Raw genomic sequence first — 23,307 nt, forward strand, 5'->3', positions numbered from 1 at the left:
TGAGACCTCCCCATCCCCTCTCCCTCCTCCCTCCCCCCAAGCTCTGCATCACAGAAATATGCCTCCGTCCCCTGGGTGCCAGGTGTTCAGGGCCTAGCTTGGCGTTTCTGATTTGAGGAAGCACACCCACTACAGTCCTGCAGACGGTGGGCAATCAGAGAGAGCTCCTGGCATCCCCCTCATCCGAGGCGAGGCAGCTTTTGGTTGAGGTGCATTTCCTTAGTTTAGTGCTTATTTTGTATTCTTTTCTGGCAATAACCCTAGATTCCTAAGCATTATAATTGCAAATCCCGTGCTAGTTCTTTAGCAATTAAAACTTGTTTACCACCTTTTGTGGAGCCTCCAACAAGAAACACATGCAAAAACCAGAAGAAGTGGAGGGAATGCAGGGAAGAGAAGAAAACAATACACAAAAGCAAGATAAAAATCTATACCTTGTATCATCAAGAAGAAAAGAAAATATATTTATTGCATCCAAAGCAATAGACTTGGATACTTTTTTTGGGGGAAAATTTAGTGAGAAGTTTGGAAGATAAAATGGAGGAAATTGGGGGAAAGGCAAAGAGATGGAAAATAGTGGAGAAACTTTCCATATGTTTAAATATTTTCTAAAGAACTAGATTATTAGAGAAGTGGAATGTGGGAAAATTAGCAAAAATATAATTCATGAGAGTCCTTAGACTGGAAAAAAACAAACAAACATGATTGTATGATGTTTGATGAGTAATTAAGCAAGTACCAGCCCAAATTATTAAAATAGTATCAGCCAAGATATGCCCTTATTATGCAGTTTATAACCCCATAAATAGAAAAAAAAGGTTTCAGAGAGAGAGAGAGAGAGAGAGAGAGAGAGAAAGAAAGAAAATAACTGCACTAAAACACAACATTGTATGAGTATAGAATTCTATCAATGCAAAGAAAAAGCTCAAACATTTTTGAGGGAGAATTATTTTAAACAGCTATTTATAAAGAAAAATTATTTTAAAGGTTATTTAAATTTTATAAAATTAAAAATTTACACTATAGCTATAGTCTGACATTTTTGTAAATTAAGGTCATAAGCATATACCTCCAACAATGCATCAACATTTTTTTCATGACATGGAACAAGATGTCATAGTTTTGTGTGTATGTAAAACGTTTCACAAATTTGCATGTCATCCTTATTTGCAGGAGATACATTAATTTTCTTGGTATCATTCTAATTTTTGTATATGTGTTGCCAAAACAAGCACCATTATGGGATTTTGATGAATGTGAATACTAATTGAAAAATACTCCATTATAAAAATTATTTGAAGTGTTGTAAGTAGTTGATTGCATATACTTCAATAGAAGAGACAACAAATCTTTCTAAATCACAAACTATCCTGTGCTGCACCTAACGACCCTAGGAAATAAAATGTTGCTGGGTTTATTTTAATAATTATTTGTTATATATGTTAGAAAATATTAAGTATTTTCATTTAAAAGAGGTAAATTGTAGAAATGTCTCATTTTGTTCACTGAAACACATGGTAGTGACTGGATATCTTTCCCGATAATCATAGATTTCTAGTATGTAACAGTGATATATAACCACCTAAGAACAGGCATCGGAGCTTTACAAGAGGTGTTTATCATTGTGTCATTTGATTCCTTCTTGTGTTATGCAATCTGGGTACCAGTCTGTGAGAAAATTTAGCCTCTTCATTTCCAAAAATACATTTTCTAAGAGCAATATCAATATTCTGGTTTTTTTTTAAATTACTTACCAAAGAAAGTTATCTCTCTCCTTCTGCCCTATTTTATATTGAATGAAGCACATCATGATAGCAGAGAGAAACACTTTTATTGCCATTAAAATAAAGAGACTCCATAAACAATCCTTGTCTATAGCTGAAGTGCTTATGTGCATGCCCATGTTATGTGTGTTAATCTTTAACTGTACTATTTGAGATTTCTTAGCACAGGCTTTTTATTTGTAACCTTATAAAAGTGATTTTTGAAAGAGGAATGATCTTTGTTGTGTTACTTATTTCACACAATGCAGCTCAGTAAATAAATTATACACAGATACAGTTTATTGTATAAAGGACAGTCTCTGTACAGAGCAAAAGAGGACTGCACCTGCATGCTCAGCACTAATTCCTCATGCTCTTTGTATTTGTGCCAAAGTACTTTTGGTAATATTAATTGAGAAAAGTCACAAGGTATTTTAGAGTCATGGGAATCTGTCCCATTATACAGCTGAGTAACTATACAAAGCATCCATCAGTACTGACCACACCATGGAATATTGCATTGTGGCACCAACCCAAGACATTACATTTATCTAATCATTGACTTTACATTTAGCTCAGTCTTTTTCAAGACAAGATATGAAGTGCTTGCTGCAAAATTACATTTCAAGCAATTTCTGATAAGAGAAGGAAATGAACTTTGAATGGAGCAATTGTTTTCTAAATGGATTTCTAAGACACAATATTTTGGGTCCTGAGTTCATTGGTTCACTTTGGACCAAGAGACAGGTTGAAAGAGCGAGTTGGAAGGAGATTGCTTGTTCCCTGAATCAGTACTACCTTAAGCCAAATTTAAAAACTTGCTCATAGAACAAATTTATTTTGATTCCTTAAAATGAAAATTTTAAAATTCTATAAGCACAGGGTCATTTTACATCTTTTCAGACATTTTAAAGAGAAAAGCACATTACTGTAGTAGATGGTTCAAGGATAGGAAATGGGATATAGGACCTTTTGCTACCCTGCTGAAGATCAGTTGACAATATATATGTATGGGTTTATATCTGGACTCTCTTTCTTCTACTGATCAATATGTATGATTTTACTAGAGACCCAATGCACAAAATTCGTGCAAAGGGCTCAGCCCTCACAGCTGGGGTGGCTTGCCTGGGCCCTTGCAGCCCTGGCTTCATCCGGATGGTCGTCTGGAAGGACATCCAGAAGGTTGTTCAGCTATCTGGTATAATTAACATATTACACCTTTATTATATAGATACCAGTTACCAAACTTTTGATTACTGTAGCTTTTTTTATAATATATTTTGAAATTAGAAAACATGATGCTTATAGACTTAGTGTGATAAATATAGATTTACTACCAGGACTTAACAGTCAACATATTATGACTATTAACATATCTAATTCATTACTATTTGAATAAATTAGATATGTTTTGAGGTTATACCTCACATGTTCCAAAACTGAAAATGTTTCAATAATGATCACTTAGTGATGAGATTCTTGAGCAATTTTATTTTAACTGTTTTTGAAAGTTCAATTTTTAACTGTGATGTGATTGGACAGTAGGTAACTAAAAAATGTTCAGTCACTATCATTCAAGAATATAATGTTTCCCTACTCTGGATAGTATATTACATGTAAACATTCTAACTTTAATTGGCTTCTTTGATCTGCCCTCTTTTTCCAGAGACTCCTGTAAGTTGCACTATTATAACTTCTAAAAAACTTTCTACTGTGACTATTTTGACTATAAACAGTAAAAAAGCAAGCATTTACTAGGGTCTTACCAAGAACCAGTCACTTTAAATATATTAGTTCAACTCACTACGTTCATCAGAGATACAAATTGTATAAGGTGAGGATTTTAATTATATTTAAAAAAATACCAGTTAAAATCAGAACCGATGACTTTGAAATAACTTTTATATAGTAGAGAGTTACTCTCTTTTCTAGTCCAAATTTTGTAGATATGGTAGTAAAGGTAAATGCAGAGAATAATTACAATAAAGTACCTCTGTAAATCACCATTCATATGAATAGTTCAAAGCACTTCTTATTGCATTACCTCATTAATCTTTGTAGTATCCTATTGAATGTGGGTGGCAGGAATTTTATTTCTCTTTTATGGATTTTTTTTTTTTTTTTTTTTAATAAAGTGAAATGAACTTCAACTTCCAGGTGCTTTCTCTGTAGCATATCAATGACTGCTTGAACTAAAAGGCTTAGATCTCCTATTCCAAAGTTCTTCATTAACTTATTAAATCATACTTTTCACTAATAGTTATTGAGTGTAAATGTACATTTTAAAATTATTAAAATTAAGGGTTTGAAAGAAGTCTACAACTTAACCAAAAAATATTAAGTGTTTTTAATAGATATGATAGGCAGTGGGTGTCAAGAAAGGTTTGAATTAGGAGTGACATAATAAGACCTAGCATTATAAATATTCATTTTTATCGAGTAAACAAGGGAGGGATCTCTGTTGAGCTTTGTGCAAAAGCCTCCCTAGAACTTATGACTTACCAGCCCTCTATCCAAGATTGATATAGAGGCAGGGCTTAAGGAGATTTGGTCTGAGTCACTTCAATTTAAGATATATTTAGCAAGCCCCTATGATGACTCCAAATTTTTAAATAGAAGTAAATTTCTCTTTGAGTTATAGATCCCTCAGCCTGAAAACTGGAAGGCTTATTCACTCATGAGGTTGGTGATGAGTGTTGGCAGTTGGCTGAAGGCCTCGGTTCTCTCCATGCAGTCTCTCCATAAGGTCTCTTTTCTAAGACATCCTCACACCATGGAAATTGGGTTCCAAGGGTAAATATATAGAAGCTTTATCTTATTTATGACCTAGTTAACTTCCTTTACTACTTCTCTGAGCAGTCACAGACACCCATTTTCTGTTGGGAAGTGTTAGTCACAATGGAAGACCACAGAGGATAATGTTGCCAACTATTGGAGGCTCAAGAATTAAAACATTGCTGCCCTACCCAGGTGGATCATTTGGTTGGAGCATCATCCCATACACCAAAAAGTTGTGGGTTTTTGATTCTGGGTTAGGGCACATACCTGGGTTGTGGCTTTAATCTCTGGTCCTGGGGGTGGGGGAGGGTATATATGGGAGGCAACCAATAGATGTTCCTCTCTCTCTCTCCATCATAACCTCCTCTTCTCTCTCTGAAATCAATAAACATATACTTGGGAGAGGATTAATAAAAAAGAATTAGAATATTGCCAAAAGGATATACTCTACTTGTGTATCATTCTTGATACAAAATGTCTGCATTGCCTAAGTGGTAATGACTGTCTTGATTTTTATAGTAGACACTTATTTGCAAACTAGAGGCCCAGTGCATGAAAATTCATGCACTGTAGGGGGGTCCCTCAGCCTGGCTTGTCCCCTCTCAAAGTCCAGGAGCCCTCAGGGGTGGGAGGCAACCTGGCAATCAGGGGATGGCAATGCCCCACCACACCACTGCTGCTGCCACTGCCAGCAGTGCAAGCCTCGGCCAGCCCTGGGCAGTGGGGGGGCGAGGGGACTGTGGAACTCCAGAGGCAGGTGTACAGAGTTTGTCAATGTAGCTAAAACCGGTTTGGCTCAGTGAATAGAGTGTTGGCCTACGAACTAAAAGGTCCTGGGTTCGATTCCGGTCAAGGGCACGTACCTTCGTTGCGGGCACATCCTCAGTGGGGGGTGTGCAAGAGGCAGCTGGTCGATGTATCTCTCTAATTGACATTTCTAACTCTCTATCCCTCTCAATTCCTCTCTGTGTAAAATCAATAATATTTAAAAAAACAAAAACAGGGTTTCTCAATGTAACAAATTGAGTTGTTGCTCACCTGCCACCCTGGTGGGGCTGAGGGGACTGGATGCTGCCATCTTGTGACTTTGGGCACCTCCATCTTTGAGGGTGTGACAGTCAATTAGCATATTCCCTCCTTATTGGCTATGGGTAACACCATCTTTGAGGGCGGAACAGTCAATTAGCATGTTCCCTCCTTATTGGCTGTGGGCACCACCATCTTTATAATAGTGTGAGGCTCAATTAGCATATTCCCTCTTTATTAGATTGGATCTTTATAATTTTGCTACTTCTTTTTTTTTTTTTTTTTTTTTTTTTTTTTTACAGAGAGGAAGGGAGAGAGATAGAGAGCTAGAAATGTTGATGAGAGAGAAACACCGACCAGCTGCCTCTTGCACACCCCCTAATGGGGATGTGCCTGCAACCAACGTACATGCCCCCGACCGGAATCGAACCTAGGACCTTTCAGTCCTCAGACTGATGCTCTACCACTGAGCCAAACCGGTTTCGGCTAATTTTGCTACTTCTTATGTTTCAATGAATGACATATTTTAGTTTTGGCTAGCTTTTGTAAACTGTGTCAAACTGCAATCATTCTTACGTGTCTTGCCTTTTTCAGTCAAAATTATGCATGTGAGATTGATTCATTTGTAGCTCATTCTGAGAGTTACCATGTATTAGAGTACATTCATCTCTAGTATTAACCAGAGCCATCACACTTGGTTTATTTCTATGGTACCAGTGAATAGTGAGCTCAATATAAAGCTTCTAATCACCCCCAGAGACCTCCAGGTGATCTTGGCCTAGATCATATTCCTGGGGTGTAAAAGGGACCCCCAAAAAGAACTGTATCCCTAAGGTCTCTGCTGAAGCAGGTGGGGCACTAGGAGCAGTAGATATAATAGGTAGAGGCAGGTCTGAACTATTGTTCAGGTTAAAAGATTTTCCACAGGCCCACCAACCCATCATTGGTTGCCTGCCAATCTTTTCAGGTAGATCCTGACAGCAGCAATGAGAACAAACCACATTTGCTTTCAATTTCCTTTTACTGGACATTTTACAACTGGTTGGGACAGTCTTTTGCCTTCTTTTTCTTCTTCTTCTTCTTCTTCTTCTTCTTCTTCTTCTTCTTCTTCCTCTTCCTCTTCCTCTTCCTCTTCCTCTTCCTCTTCCTCTTCTTTTATGTTTCCTTGGTTTTAGAGAGAGAGGAAGGGAGACTGAGAGAGAGAGAGAGAGGGAGAGAGAGAGAGAGTATCAATGATGAGAACCATTAATTGGCTGCCTCCCACATGCCCCCTCTTGGGATTGAGCCTACAACCTGAGCATGTGCCTTGACCAGGAATCGAACTGTGACCTCCTGGTTTATAGGTTAATGCTCAACCACTAAGCCACAACAGCTGGGTGTCTTTTAGTTTTTTGATATTCTCTCTCTCTCTCTCTCTCTCTCTCTCTCTCTCTCTCTCTCTCTCCCCCTCCCCCCCTCCCTGTCTCTCTCCCTGTCTCTCTCTGTCTGTCTTGGACCTTTACCACAGCCTATGCTTATTTCTGAGATTTTCTAGTTTCCTTCAGAATAGCAATAGACTGCCTAACATGATAAATATATGCTACCATTACTGGGCTGAGGGTGGATATCAGGATCCCATTCCCATTACTGGGGATGGACTGGAGTATTGGCTTTTATTTCTTCATTGGATATGATTTAATCAAGGCCTTCAAAGACAGTGGCATAGATAGGCTGTCTCATTCCCAACTCCCTAAAATTTTTTCATATCTTCTTCATAGATTTCCTGGGTCCCATGTGCTCCGGGAGATCCTCCTCACTGGAATGAGCCTCCCTTCAGGCTAGAATAAGCCTTTCTACAATATAAGGGAGCGTCTCTCTAGGACGTCATGCAGGTGCTGCTGGAGGGGAAGGTGTGTGGTGATGGTGTTCATTTTCTCTGTTTCCTGACCAGAGAAATCTCATCACCTCCTGTACTTCATAGCCTCACTAGCCAGTACCTGATACTTTGCTTTCCTTTCCCTTATCTTGCTACCTGGCAGCTGAATCAATAAGCTCAGAGGGTGTATATTCTCTCATCATGAACATTTCCTGAATTGGGGCTGCCCCCACTAGCTGGGTTGTTGCTGGGATTTTGACTTCCTTTGTGTGAGGGGTCAGATAGCATTGGGTGATTTGTCTGTTTCACTGTCAATCATCACAACATCCTCTTCTTCTCACTTTTTCAGAGATTACATCTCTTAGCATTCCAATAATCCGTGGCAGTTTGCATCCTTCTAACTTTTTTCAAAATGGCATACTAAGATCTCCAATTTCTTATCCTGCTCTCTCACATGTACAGCTAGCTCCAAAGGCAGCAGGGAAGTGAATAATTGCACATCCTTTGCTAGCCTTGGCTCTTCAAGTTTTCCAACTCAAGTTTCATCCTCTAATTGGGAATTGGTGGCCAGCAAAACTGCCCACAGTAGAGGTCGGAGCACTGTGAAAGCTATTCCTTTCCTTTCCTTTTTTTTTTTTTTTTTTTTTTCCCCCCACAGTGTGCTTGCTAAGTGCAACTCTTTAAACAAATGTACTCACACAGGAATCCACAAACATCCAACATATTGGCTACCCCTTCCCACAGAGAGGTTTATGGCCAACCTGGGATTTCCCCCTCAGATGCCTTTTCCCCAATATCCATTGTTTTAGTCTCCAAATGTTGGTTCCCAATCTCACACATTCCGAGGTGATATTTGAAACTGAACCCCTTACATAGAAGGCAAGGAGAGAGGGAAAAAAGAGGGAGGGCAGTTGCTCAGGATTGGTAGGTGGCAGTTTTAATAAGCAAGGGAACTTATACATAAGGCTTGTCTTGGTAGCTGCAAGATGAGTAGATCTCCACACCCACCCACCAGAATCTTACGAGTTTAGATAGTGGTCTAATGGGGTTCAGTCACACACAGAGTCCAAATGGTCTCACTAACGCACTCTCTCAAGGCTGCATCCTTGAAGTAGATAAAGTAAATTCCAAGGACAGGGGAAGGAATAAGGAGTCTCTGATTGGCCAAGTCCAACTCTTGGATCAAGTGGCAGTCACATCCTCTCAATGACCTTCTCTAACAGGGTCCTAACAGAGAGATTTATTCAAGGCTGGAGGCTCAACAAGTATCATGTTAAAGCCTTTTTTTAAAAAAATTATTTATTGGGGTGACATTGATTAATAAATTATATAGGTGTCAGGTGTACAATTCTATAAAATATAATTCTTATATTGTATTGTGTATTTACCACCCCAAATCAAGTCTCTTTCCACCACCATTTATCCCCTCTATACCCTCTTCTTTCTCCGCCCACCCAGGTTGGTTATGAGAATACTCATAACATGGAGCATGTCCCACTAATCATGGAGCCATGAGGCTGGTGAAAGGCATCTTTATTTCTGCATCGAAGAGAGATGTGTACACCAGAGACACACAGGGCATGTGCATTGTGAACAAAGGACATCAGGGAGGAAACTTCTGAGAAAAGCTTAATTTGTGTGCTTTATTGCTAATCTGTTCAAAACTGTTTAATTTTATATCTTAGAACCGTTAGATTGATTAGTTTTATTAAAAACTAGAGGCCCATTGCAGGAAGATTCCTGCAAGAATAAGGCTTCCTGTGGCCTTCTCCACTGCCCTGTCTGCTTCCCTTCCTTCTCTGCAGCCTCGCCTGCTTCCCACCCTTTGCCACCTCCCTGCTTGTTTCTTTGCAGCTTCACTCTCTTCTGCAGCACTTGGCTTCCTTCTATGCTGTCTTCAGTCTTTGATCTGCATCTGGATATGCAAATTAACCACCATCTTGGTTGGGTTAATTTGCATACTCAATCCTAATTGGCTGGTGGACATGATTTGTGGGCTTAGTGGAGGTACTGTCAATTTGCATGTTTCTCGTTTATTAGATAGGATTAAACCTGAAGTACCCAGTTAGTCAAAACAGTCCACACTAATAAAAAGAGTAACATGCTAATTGACCGTACCTCTGTGATGCCCACCAACCAGTTAGGAGTGAGTATTCAAATTAACCCAACATAGAAGGCAAGCTTATTTGCATATGCAGGCACCAAATGGGGGGCTGAGGGAACTAGGGGACTCTGAAGCAGGCCTGCAGAGCAGCCAGACCCACCTGGGGGCAGGTCTAGTCATGCTGCATGCCTGCCACCCCAGAAGGGCTGAGGGGACTAGGCGCCACCATCTTGTAGCTGTGGGCACCACTTTCTTAGAGGGCATGGCAGTCAACTAGCATATTCCCTCCTTATTGGCTATGGGTGTCACCATCTTTGTGAGCATCTGACAGTCATTAGCATATTCCCTCTTTATTAGATAGGATTAAAGATAAAAAGAGAACTTTTAGTATCATTTGTAGCATTACATATTTTTTCTTAATTTTTAAAATAAAATATTTGTTGCTCACCTTGGTTATCATCTGGGTATAATCTAAATTTGTATAGTGAAGGCTCTATATTAGTAATTTATTGACTCTGCTATAATAATGAGTTGTTTAATTTTGAGTTATCTTTGCATCTCAGCTTTTTCTAAGAATAGTCTTACTTTCAAAGCATATTAAAGATACACTAAAGCTGAATTTTCCAATTAAAAAAATATATATATTTCTAATTGATTTTAGAGATTTAGGAAGGGAGAAGGAGAGAAATATCAATGAGAGAGAATCACTGATTGGTTGTCTCCTGCACAACTCCTACTGGGGATAGAGCCTGCAACCTGGGCATGTGCCCTCACCAGTAATCCAAGCAGTGACCTCTTAGTGTATGGGACAATGCTCAACCAACTGAGGCACACCAGGCAGAGCATGGATTTTCTGGTTTTTGTTTTTGTTTTACTTCCCTCTAATAAAAGGATGTACTGATATTTCAGAATATTAACCAGTACCAAAATTTAACTCTCCAGAGGAGTTAAAAGTACTTTTTTTTCATTTTAGATTATAATAAATTAGTATTATTTTTAATGGTGTGTACTTGGGTGACAAAATGTGTTTAGTTTTATTCTGTCCATTATATTTAGCTATTTGGGGAAAGAAGCAGGCATATCGTGAGGACTGATAAGTCCTACAGCTAGTTACCCATAAACCACCATGCAGTGACAAGTTTTCTCTCAGTGAGATATTCTCTAGTGTTCTGTACAGAAGCCAATGCACTGTTGGTAGGCCTGAAAAATGGTGTGCTTAATCATAAAACTGTTCTTTCTCATGGTAAGAGTCTGAATAGGTATCCTGAGACTGAAATAATTTAATTTTTATCTTGGCGACACACACACACACATTGACAGATGATTCACTGACCTGTTATATAAACTAGACATTACACCATATTTTTATTATTCCTCTGAAGAGCCTGGGACCCAGTAAATCTCATGTGTTATTATACATGTTTATATGTTAAAAAGGTTCATTGTTTTCTATAAAATAAGCTTAGGTTAAAGTCAGAAAATAATAGTATTCCATACTATAATACTCCCAACTAAGTAAGTATAGTCTGTCATACTATATTACTCCCAACTAAGAAAGTAATTACCAAAACTCATGAGGTAATTGTTTTACTCTATAAATTTCAGAGGTTTTATCAACATATGCCTATCATGCAGAATTTGTTCACCTTATGGAATGGTGGATTGGTTTATTAAAGATTTTATTAATATGCTTACTGAGGAATATACTAAAAAAATGAAGTATGTGCTCTGAGCCAGCAGTAGATAAGTGGTTTCATTCTCCTGTATGACTGGAACCAAGGCTAAACATGAGAGTAGCTCTCTATTTATTGATTCTAATTATAACACAATTTCAGTGTTGGTTCCAATTTCCACAGGATCAAATATTGTTGGTCTACAAAATTCTGTTTCAAAGAAAAATATGTCCTCTGAGATAAACAATGTTTTCACCAAACTTCATGCTGAGATTGTCACTCGATTCCTTATGACATTGAACCATTTTGAGGGTACAATCTATTCCACTACTCCAATATTTGCATTACTGATTAACCTTAGATTTTTAAAAGCACATCTTCATTTGTTCCTCCTGACCTACTCTTGACTATATCCACTCTTCACTCTGTTCTGGGATACGTAATGGTATTGAACATATCAATAATCTTTTATTTCTAGTTGGTTTCAGCTAATAGAGGAATTCTGGGAAAATATGTGAAGGAGGGAGAGAGTGAAGTCAGGATATTTGTGTCCCAGAGTTCTCCCTTTAGGATTGCCTATTTCCCAGTATTAAAAGTCATTGCTTCTTTGGAAGCAGGTGAACTTAACTTTAATCCTTTGTCCTTTTAAACACAAATATGGCAATAGCTCAATTGCTACAGAACCACAGGTTAATGCACTATTTAATTTGGGGTTGTCAAGGGTAAGCTTATTTTCATTTGTTTAATAGATACAGTAATCTCCCTTATCTGCAGGGGAACTGTTCCAAGAACCCTAGTGAATGAATCAAAACCTATTTGCACTGTTCTTTCCTATACATACAAAGTATGCTAAAGTTTAATTTATAAATTAGGCATAGTAATAGATTAACAATAATACCTAATAATAAATTAGGACACATAACAATATGCTGTAATGAAAGTTATGCGAATGTATTCTCTATTTGTACTCTGCATTATCACAAGAAATGAAAGATTGGGAACTATGTTTTCAGAGTCCTTGCTAGTAAGAATCTGGGTTGGTTTCTGCCATATGTTCATTTGAGATTTGGAAGGAAGAACAGAAGCAAACATCCTACTAGTGTAGCCTTCAGCAGTGGTTGGTGTGCACATGAGCATTGCCAGATACTCATTCTGTAGGGCTTTCCTGAAAGTTGTCTGCCTTAGTTCTGTGAGACAACTGGTAGTTTTCCTGTGATTCCTAAAACTACCGAATTTCAATAAAACCTGCAGGGTTAACCATCCTGATTTTCATTTTTCCAGACTTTCAACATTTTTGGAAATACCTTACTCTCAAAGTTTTTCAGTGGAATGATTTCTGTTTTCCTGATTAACATAGCTGGTTTATAAATATCCTATCTAAAAAAAAAAAAAAAAAAAAAAAAAAAAAAAAGTAATATGCAAATTGACCATCACTTCAACACAAAGATTGCTGCCCCCATGTAGTCAAAGATGTCTGCCACGATGTGGACACAAGATGGCCACCTCAAGATGGCCAGCAGGGGAGGGCATTTGTGGGCGATCAGGCAGCAGGGAAGGGCAGTTGGGAGGGACCAGGCCAGCAGAGAAGGGCAGTTGGGGTAACCAAGTGAGCAGGGGAGGGCAGTTGAGGGAAACCAGACCTCCAGGGGAGTACAGGTGGCAGTGACCAGGCCTGCAAGGGAGGTCAGTTAGGGGCAAATGGGCTGGCAGGGGAGCAGTTAGGTTTGGATCAGGCTGGCAGGGGAGTATTAGGGGTAATCAGGCTGGCAGGCAGGTGAGAGGTTCGGAGTCAACAGTTCTGGATTGTGAGAGGGCTGTCCGACTTCCCGTTTAGGCCCGATCCCAATGGGCAGTCAGGGGTCCCAGTTTGGAGAGGGTGCAGGCTAGGCTGGGGGACACCTCCTCATGCACAAATTTCGTGCACTGGGCCTCTAGTCCTATGTAATAAAATTCTTATTTTTCAAATTGACCCAACATCAGAGTGACTGGTCCCTATGACAGGAACTTTCCCCCAAGAGAGAGGTGACTAGTGTGGTGATCCGGGGCAGGGCCAGCCAGGAGGGGTTGGGGCCAGACAGTGAGCAACAGGGCCAGCCAGGGGGGCAGCACCAGGCCACCATCCAAGTCAGGTGCCAGCAGGAGCTCTCAGATTGCCCCACCAGCCAGATGCCCCACAGATGGCCCTGATAGCCTGCCAGGCCTAGGGACCCTACCCTATATATTGGGGAAAGTCTCTTAGATTTAAAAATTAAAGCCTGGCAAGGCTCCTCTAACACTGAAAGAACAGGATGATGCAGTGATGACATGGATGGACTCTGGCTTGCACATTTTGTGGTCAGCCCTGAATCTGACACTTATTTTATAACTCTATGACAAAGCCAATTACTTAATTTATCTCTGCTTCAGTTTTTTCTCCCATAAGATGAGGAAAATGGTACGACTGCCTCAGAAGGACCATGTAATGTACTACTTCTTATAATCAGGGCAAAAAATTGTAGCTGCCCATATAACAGCAAAATGCCTTTGAACTGTATGAAAAGTATGGTCACTGGTGCATGTAGTGTCCTGAATTGAAAGAGGGATGTCTGGTTGCCAGTTTAGGCCTGACATCCCCCGAGGGGTTCTGAATTGTGAGAAGATGCAAGCCTTGCTGAGGGACCACTCCCTACCCCTGTGCACAAATTTTGTGCACTGGGCATATATATACATATATATACACGCATATATGTATATATGTATACACACACACACACACACACACACACACACATATATATATATATACACACACACACACATTCACATATATAACCACTGTATATATAAAAAATATATAAAACCATTTTATATACAGGATATCCTCCTAAAATATATGCACACATACTTGGAATACATTTAGGAGGGCACCCTGTATATAGAATCAATAAGGAAAATGAATTATTTATATTTTCAATTAATTCATGATATACTGTGAATCAAGATTAAATTAAAATACCAGGTTAGAAATATGCCTAGGTTCTATGGCTGGCAAGAAGATAAGACCTGTTTGACTACTTCAGTTTAGAATTATCAGAGAGGGTTTACTCCAGGGAGGGTTTTGGCTGCATATGAATAAGAATTAATCAAGTAAACAAGAAACTAAAGGGAGCTTCCATGAAGGAGCACTATGGGAAATATGGTATTGAAGTAACCAGAGCATTGTATGGTAGAACTACATGCATTTTGATACTTCAGGGACCTTTTAGAGTGGCTTAGGTCATGTAGATTTGTCTTGTCCTATATGCAATGTAAAACTAAAATGGAAAGGTTAGCAATTGCAAATAGAGTAGGTTGATTCAAGGCTTGTTAATTAAGCATTATTAGCCAAAACCAGTTTGGTTCAGTGCAGGGGCTGTGCAGGAGGCATCTGGTCGATGTTTTTCTATCATTGATGTTTCTAGCTCTCTTTCCCTCTCCCTTCCTCTCTGTAAAAAAAATCAATAAAATATATTAAAAAAATAAAAAAGCATTATTATAGGTAAGTGTGTCAACAAATTCTATCTCATTATTATTATTTTATTAAAAATAACACTAATTGCAGGACATGTTGATTGCTCCTTAAAATATTTCAGATTAGTTGATATGAGTAAAGGGCTCCTTCCCATAACTATATTATAAATTAGGAATTGACTTTAGTCATGAAATATGATGACATCACTGAGAATCTTCATTGGCTAATTAAGTTTAAGTTCGATTTTTGAATTTTTGCTCTAGTTGGCCATTCATCACAATGAAAGCAAAACATTCAGAAGCAAAGCAGTTCTAAGTTGAAAGCTCTCTCAGGATACTACTTAGTTCTACTTCTAGATTCTCAATCTAATTTGAAAGTACATGAAGTCATTGTGAATACTTTCTTATCATTTAAATATTTATATATCACAATAGACATTATTCTTTGATTTTTCTTCCTTTCATTCATATAGACAAAAACAATCTTATTTTCTACAAAATATTTAAGAAGGAAAATGAAATCTCCTTAAGGCTTTAATACCTGTATTTTGGAAAATTTGTTCATGTATATACAGAATCACATTGTTGATTCTATGAATTTTTAAGTTGAATAAACACATAGATTTAAAATAATAATATTTAAAATTTCTATTTAAAATTTATTTAAAAACAAGTTATTACAATCTAGTTATTTTAATGATATACAAATATTTAATAGATAATATTTAGTTTACTTTTAATACTTAGTCATAAAATTCCGTGTTTTCAAAAATAACCATACATGTCTCATTGAATCTGTTTATTTGGGTAGCTGGTTCAGGGTTTTAGGAGAAAGCATATGCAAAGGCATTTGACACCCAATATCATGAGTGGTCATTAATAAAGTAATGTCAAAATGCAAACATGATTATAATTTTCCATGAATGTAGTGCCATGTTCTTCTTCAAATCAATGTATGCATTAAATAGAAAGATAATTACATTTTGTAGATAAGATGTTCAAGCAAAAATAATTCACATGAGAATATTTTCAGAATAAGCATTGTAATTTTTGTATTTGACAACATAAAGATAAGGCCAAAAATTTGAACATCATCCTGCTAGTATTTCTCATACTTTATAAGTCTGTGTTGGTCAGTGAGTTGAATAGGGAGATGCCAATTTGTCTAGTAAACAGAGTCAGCAATAAGAACACTGTTACATCTGAAACACTATTTACAAAATTAAATTTACTAAACTCTTTCTTGGCAAGTACTGACTTTTCTTGAAAGCAGGCAAAGTGGTTACATATTAGTATGACAGAGATGAAGGTCTTTGCAGACAACAATCAATAGAAGTTAGGTGGCTGAATAAAAATTAAGGGCTCAAGGTATCTATTCATCAGGTTTTTCTTGGTAATTATGGAATTAAAAATTGTGACCTTTAGTTGAAAAAAAAAAAGCCTTTATAATAAAAGCTTTACATGCTAAGTGTCTGATTGTTTGACCAGTCGCTATGATGCACACAGACCACCAGGAGGCAGACATTCCTGCCAGTAGGTTAGCTTGTTGCTGGGGTCTGGCTGATCAGGAATGGGCAAGATGGGCCAGACATGCCCTGGAGCCCTCCTGCAGTCCCTCCCTGGCTGGCCAACCTCTGTGGTCCCTCCCTGGTCCTGATCATGCACCAGTGGTGTCCCTCAGCCTGGCTTGTGCCCTCTCACAATCCAGGACCCCTTTGGGGATGTCTCAGAGCCAATTTTGGCCTGATCCCTGCAGGCCAGGCCAAGGGACCCCCACCAATGCACGAATCTATTCACTGGGCCTCTAGTGTTATTATAAATTGTTCCAAATAAAGAGTTGAAATCTTAGATCCTATGAGAAAAAGTTTATTATACTTCTGTGTATATTAACACATAATCAAACAGTATCTATACTAATAAAAGAGAAACATGTAAATTGACAGTATCTCTGCTATGCCCACCAGCCAATCAGGAGCAAGTATGCAAATTAACCCTATCAAGATGGCTGTGGCCACTGAGTGAGCAGGTGGCTTGAGTTGCCCTGATGATAGAGGAAGCCATCTTGGGATTTCTAGGCCAGTCCATCCTCTGTGCTAATGCTCATGGCTCAGGTAGAAGCACCACCTGATGATGCTCTCTTTCCTGATTCATAGCCCATAGATTAGATAAAATGATGTCTTAAAATTTAACACATTCAGTTAATAGTATTAAATATTTTATTATAATTAATTACTTTAAAAAATTGAGAGTTGAATGTGCTCTGATAAGTCAAAGCACAACTCTAAATTTTAAAAAAATATTTTTTATTGAATTCATAGAGGGAAAGAGAGAGAGAGAGAAAGAGATAGAAATATCAATGATGAAAGAGAACCATTGATTGGTTGCACGCCCCACATGGGGATCGAGCTCACAACCCGGGCATATATTCTGACAGGGAATCAAACCTTGACCTCCTGGTTCATAGGTTGACACTCAACCACTGAGACATGCAGGCTGGCCACAACTCTATAATATTTTTGAAGCTGGAGATAAAAGCAGTAAGAAGTTAGTGGAAAATATTTAAGAAAGGAAAATTTCTGAAGATGTTAATATTTATTGCATTAGAAGTTTTCTTATAATACACATGTTGCATAGTTATAAGGAAAATTCTACAAAATATAAAGAAATATAGTTTGTCAATTTTTTAAAAATGTTGAAGTCTCAAACTACAATACACAATAATAATACATATATTTTATATATTTTATATAACCAAATTATATTCAAATGCTAAAATTTTATATATATATATATATATATATATATATATATATATATATATTCTTAAATGAACTTCTAGTTTTCTATCATTTTACATACATTATTTAAAACACTAACATAGGGGTAGCATGGAACTGGGATTTCTTTAGGTTAGGTCTTCTGTGTTCTGCTCATCAACTTTTGTGAGTTCTGAGCTATTCATGAAGGCAGGGCACTACTTATATGGTTCATGTTTGAGTCCTAGATATTGATAGGAAACCTGGAATATAGAACTCAGTAAATATTTAACAAATTCAAATTGAGAAGTGGGTGCTACTTTATACTTCGAAAGTAGCATTTTCTCAGTCAATAGATCCATAATTACACACATTATTGAATAACATTTTTTTGTATCTAATATTTCTAAGGAATTTTGTCTTTGTTAACTTCTGCAAAATGCATGTCATTTCACGCTCATTTATAAAGAATGCATTTTCTATCTCTTTGCAAGGAATTGATTTAAATGAGTTAAAATATGTAATGCTCTTTGGCCGGAGCTTGGCACATGTTTTTATTGCTGCTTTTTACTAATCCCCTTTGACCTGTGCATGCTGTATTCTATATTTATGCATGGTGATGCAGCATTAGAGAGTTTTATTTTTTTCATTGTTTGCTTTGGTAAAAAGAGTAAGTTCCTGAATGGAGTCTGAGCAGAAAATGGGTTGACAATTTGGTGAAATAATGGATTCTATGACACTTTATTTTGCTCATTGAAGCCAATGTTAATTTTGTTTCAACTTTTGATTTCCAGTGTATAAATAGTTCTTATTGCTTTGAATTGAACAGCTGATGCATCATATCACCCCAGTGATGGGTGTCTTGAGTATAATCTTACCTTTCCAGGAAGGGATTCTTATACTAACCAGTTTTCATGTCATGGCATCAGTGACCAGCTCATTCTCTAACAGCACTATAGTGCAGTCCACAGGGTACCAGTCCATGTTACAACCTTTTGGTTACTTTAAAATAGTGCTTCAGATAAATTAGTCTAGATTCTATTTGGAGAAAGAAAATTAGAGTTTATGGAATTTCAAGCTCATGCCCATCTTGTCATTCTATGATAAAATCATGTTGGTTACAAAGCCAATTGTCCTCTGGGGGCAAATGTAAAATTGCTGTACAATATATGTGAGCCATGAATCTAATACTTCCAATAAATGTTTGCTTTTTAAACTCAAGTCTTAATGTAGATGCATTTCAGAGATGCCAAATAATTTATATGCTTGTGCTGGTTTGAAAAAAGAGGAAGTCTGTCCTTAATTTCTTCAATAATATATTTAGACATTAAGTGCTATAACTAAGGCATGGAAAATAAAAAAACTTTACATTCTTTTTGAAGCATAGCCTTCAGTCTCAGTTGGTATATTCGGAATTATAGCCTATATTTTTAACTTAAGTCTCTTTTGTACATCTAAATTTTCAAAGAAAAAGAGACTCTTGCTCTGATAACAACTTTAGCAAACAAACAAACAAAAAACACTCTCAGGCTTTGATTCTCTTTATCTAAATATGGATGGTAACTTCAGAAAGAAAATGTTCCTATGTATGCTGATTTTCTAATATCTAGGTAGGCAATGTTTTAGTTTTAGAGTGACAGATATCAATTTTGCTAACCTGATTTTAATACACAAGCTGTCTGCCTTATAGTAAGCATTATGGAAATTAAATAAAATACTCTAAATACCTGGAATACTTTTTTTCACATTTTAGTGGAAAAAAAACTATAGTTATTATTATTGCCAATTATTCAAATCATTCTGCTCCACCATAGCCACAGTGATATCAGGAAGAGTACTAAGATGATATTATTTTCTATCCTTCCCATGGCAGAACTGTCACAAAGAGTAATGCCTATAAAATATAAATTACAGTCACTGCTCAAAATAAATCTATAATCTAGTCATGACACAAATATGCACATAAATAGGGTGTTCCAAAATGTATACACATAATTTAAGTAATTATATAGGCAATGTTTATTAAAATAATTTTCAAAATTGAGCTATCAGCTGTTAAAGTGTGTATGCACTTTTTTTTTGAACACACTCTATATACCTTTTCAAAATTTCTAGTTATTTTTCTTACCAAATACTTTGACCTTTTTTTCTTTCTCAAAATTATCTGGGAAAATCTATCATACACTTACTGACTCAATATGACAAAAATGGTTCTAGGGGCTTCCTTTATACAGGACTCCAAATCCATGAAAACTGACCTATTATGTTGATAACTCTAAGACAAAGTATTATAAAGCTATATTTAAGCCTTTGGAAATGATTTTGTAGTTTAGCAATATGACGTTTTAGTTTTAAAAAACTGGTTTATATTAGCATTTGCATAAGATTTGTAATAAATACCATTTAATATTTTAAACATACCATTTCTAGACATAGTAAGTTACCTTTAGTTTTTGTTGTTTTGGAGAAGGTAAGAGACTTATTTGAGTGGAGAAGAAAAGCCCTTCATGTTACTACTAATTTCTAACTATCATACAGCAAAGTGGATACTGATCATGTAAATAATGTAGATATGGAAAGTTCAGATGGGGTTTTCAAAGAAATAGTAACCTTGAGTTGCACTCTAAATACCTTTAAGATTTGATTATCCTATATAATTTGAAAATATATTAACTATATTTGAACTATATAGTGATTTAATTTTTATGAACTACTAGAGGCCCGATGCACAAAGTTTGTGCAAAGGACTTGGCCCTCACAGCCCTGGCCAACTGGAAGGTCCTCTGGGAGGATGTCTGGAAGGTCATTTGGCTGTCCAGTCTAATTAGCATATTACACTTTTATTATTAAATATTATATTGGCTTTATTGAATACCATGAGTGATTTTGTTTAGATGTAAACAACCATGAACTCAGATATTCTGTGTCACAGCCAATTATATGCATGCACCCACACATGCATACACACAGTTCTCATTAAACATTAATAGTCTCTGCAACTTTAAGCTAAATGACACTAACAAAGTCAAATTAATGTAGGTTAATTGATATAAACAAAAGTTAAGTTCTTACAGCATGTTATCAATGTTATAATACAATGTCATTGGATTAATTGACATTATTCAAGAACCTATTCTGCATGCCTGTGTGTACATATATGAGAGAGAGACCAATAGAATGCAGTCTTATCTAAATAGATTACTTTTTCTCTTTTCAATGTGAGTTCATTAAGCCTCTTAATATTTATTAATGCCTATAATTTTTAAAAATATATTTTTGTTAATTTTAGAGAGGAAGGAGGAATGAGAGAGAAACATTGTCATGGGAGAGAAACATAGATCAGTTGCCTCACACACAGAACTTGATCCCTGACCAGGAATCAAACTTCAACCTGGGTATGTGCTCTGACCAGGACTCAGACTCACCACATTTCAATACATGGGATGACACTCAAGCAATTGGCCCACACAAGCCAGGGCAATGCTTATATTTTATCCTGTTATGTAGTCTTGTTTTTTAAATGATAAATCTATAAAATTCAATAAGCCTTCCTTAGAGTCCTTCTTTGCAGCACCTGTTATTGAGTTTTGTATTTTCTGTAAATTATCAAACCAAATTGCATAAACACATCTGTTCACCAAAGATACTTCATGAACAATAAAGATAGTTATAATAGGTGGCTAATTTCCCAACAACATTAATTGTGGATGTTCTCTGATGGCGAGCACAATAGCAAGGTTATACTTACCAGTAGGAAATAAATTGAAAGTATTTGCTGAACAGTCCACTCTTTGTTTCAGTCCTTTATGAGTGATATATTACTGATTGATTCTTAATGCAAAAGCAAAATATTAAAATCTAATTTACATGTCAAAGCAAAGGCAAGATGGGAAGAAGCTTGAAAGGCTAAATTAATAATTTTACATTTATAATTAGAACATATATGTTCCTATAACACAGGACAAAATGCATACTTTTGTATGAAAATAGTGATTATATCAAATCATGAGTTTGCTTTTCTTCCAGGGGAAGAACTTTCCCTCATTGGCTACATGTTATTTTCACTAATGAAGGAAGACTTTATTGATGTCTCTCAGAGAAACTTTCTTCAAAACCAACCTCTTGAAATTTAAAACTTATCTAATTAAAATATTCTACTTTAGAAGCAATACTCACTCATTTTATTACTAATAAGCTTAATGGTTCTGGAGAAATTGCATTTAATATTCCCTTTGAATCTGATTTTTTAAAATCAATTAATTCTTAATTCTAATTTCAGTTCTTCTGGGCCATTGATTCTTTTCCTCATTAGGCTTTTAATCACTTGACTTCCTCAAAAAGGAACAGTTTGAGCTTCTTAGAGAAAAGTTTCCTATACAAAAATTTAATGAATATAAATGTAACAACCTAAATATCTCTTCACTCCTAATGCTTTTTCCCCTGAAGAAGTGTGCACCAGACAAACAGAATAAGTAACATGTCCAATTCAATTTGCATATATACCGTTAACATTTAGTACTGCTCTTGAAGCCAGTGGGTACTTTATAAATACATTAAATGTAATGTTACTTTCATACTGTGTTCTGCAGTGGGTGTGGTGATTTTTTCAAAAGATTGAAAATGAGTAGAAAAACTTATTTTAATTAATTTTAAAAAATATGATTAACTATTTTCTTAAATGTTTGTAGTCATTTGCTCAATTTGGATCGCTTGCACGAGTGTGTGTGTGTGTTTGTGGTGTGTATGTGTGAATTTTTGTTACCACCTATTTGGGACTTACATTTGCCCTTGTTATTTTTGCTATATTTCTTAAAAAAAAATTTTCCCCCTAGTGTTCTTATTTTAGAATATTATTTTCATAGGTTGTTTTCAGAGTCAGTATTCCAGATTCTGACAAATTTAATTAAGCAATTCATAGATTCATAAAACTACCAAAGATTTAGGGGCTAATATTAGGTTTAAGGAAACTGACAGAGTCAGTGCTGGTTGACTCAGAATACTCATTTACTCACTGATCATTCTTTTGAAATTTTTAATATTTGCCATTAATATAGCAAGCAGTTTGGATATTTGCATGATCTGCTGGAGTTAATTATCTCATGTTATTGACATTAAGAATCTGGAGCGGCCGAAATTGGTTTGGCTCAGTGGATAGAGCATTGGCCTGCAGACTGAAAGGTCTCAGGTTCGATTCTGGTCAGGGGCACATACCTGGGTTGCGAGCACATCCCCATTAGGGGGTGTGCAAGAGGCAGCTGATCGATGTTTCTAGCTCTCTATCCCTCTCTTCCTCTCTGAAAAAATCAATAAAATATATTAAAAAAAAAAAAAGAATCTGGAGCAATCCTATATAATAAAAACCTAATATGCAAATTGTCCCCTCAGGCCATCTTTCCAGTAGGAGTTTGACCAGCAGATTAGGAGTTCAGCCCCTCACTATGACCTATGCTGACCACCGGGGGACAGCATAGAACATGGCGGGCTTCAGCAATGCACTGCAACCTCTAGCTGGCTGCCTTGGGGGTGGGGGTGTTGGTGATGAAGGTGCAATGAGAATGTGAGGTGTCTGCGGAGCTGGCTCTCGCTCCCTCTGCTATCCACCCCCAGGCTGCCAGGGCTCACACACCAGGGAGACCCTGTGCTCAGGTGCTGGGTGCCCATGACGAGCCTGCCCTTTACCTGTGCGGCCTCATCTGAGTGAGCCAGGTCACAGCCGCCAGGACTTCAAGGGCTAGTCAGGCTTCCTGTGGGTTTGGTAAGGAGCCAGTCTACAAGGCCAGCTGGGGGAGAGCGCACTGCCCACTCAGCTTCTATGTGGCACCACTCGGGAGCCCAGAAACCCACACTGCGTCCTGGCCTATGG

At 37.1% G+C, this 23,307-nt stretch overlaps 1 non-coding gene across 1 annotated transcript; it reads right to left on the bottom strand.

The window, feature by feature from the left end:
* Nucleotides 1-1,126: 1,126 nt before the first annotated feature.
* Nucleotides 1,127-1,235, bottom strand: LOC118710257. Its single transcript, XR_004985360.1, has one exon. It is a non-coding gene; the product is annotated as a U6 spliceosomal RNA (small nuclear RNA).
* Between the last annotated feature and the right edge of the window lie 22,072 nt (nucleotides 1,236-23,307).

Source organism: Pipistrellus kuhlii, unplaced genomic scaffold (genome assembly GCF_014108245.1).
Source record: "Pipistrellus kuhlii isolate mPipKuh1 unplaced genomic scaffold, mPipKuh1.p scaffold_m20_p_1, whole genome shotgun sequence".
NCBI classification, from domain to species: Eukaryota; Metazoa; Chordata; class Mammalia; order Chiroptera; family Vespertilionidae; genus Pipistrellus; species Pipistrellus kuhlii.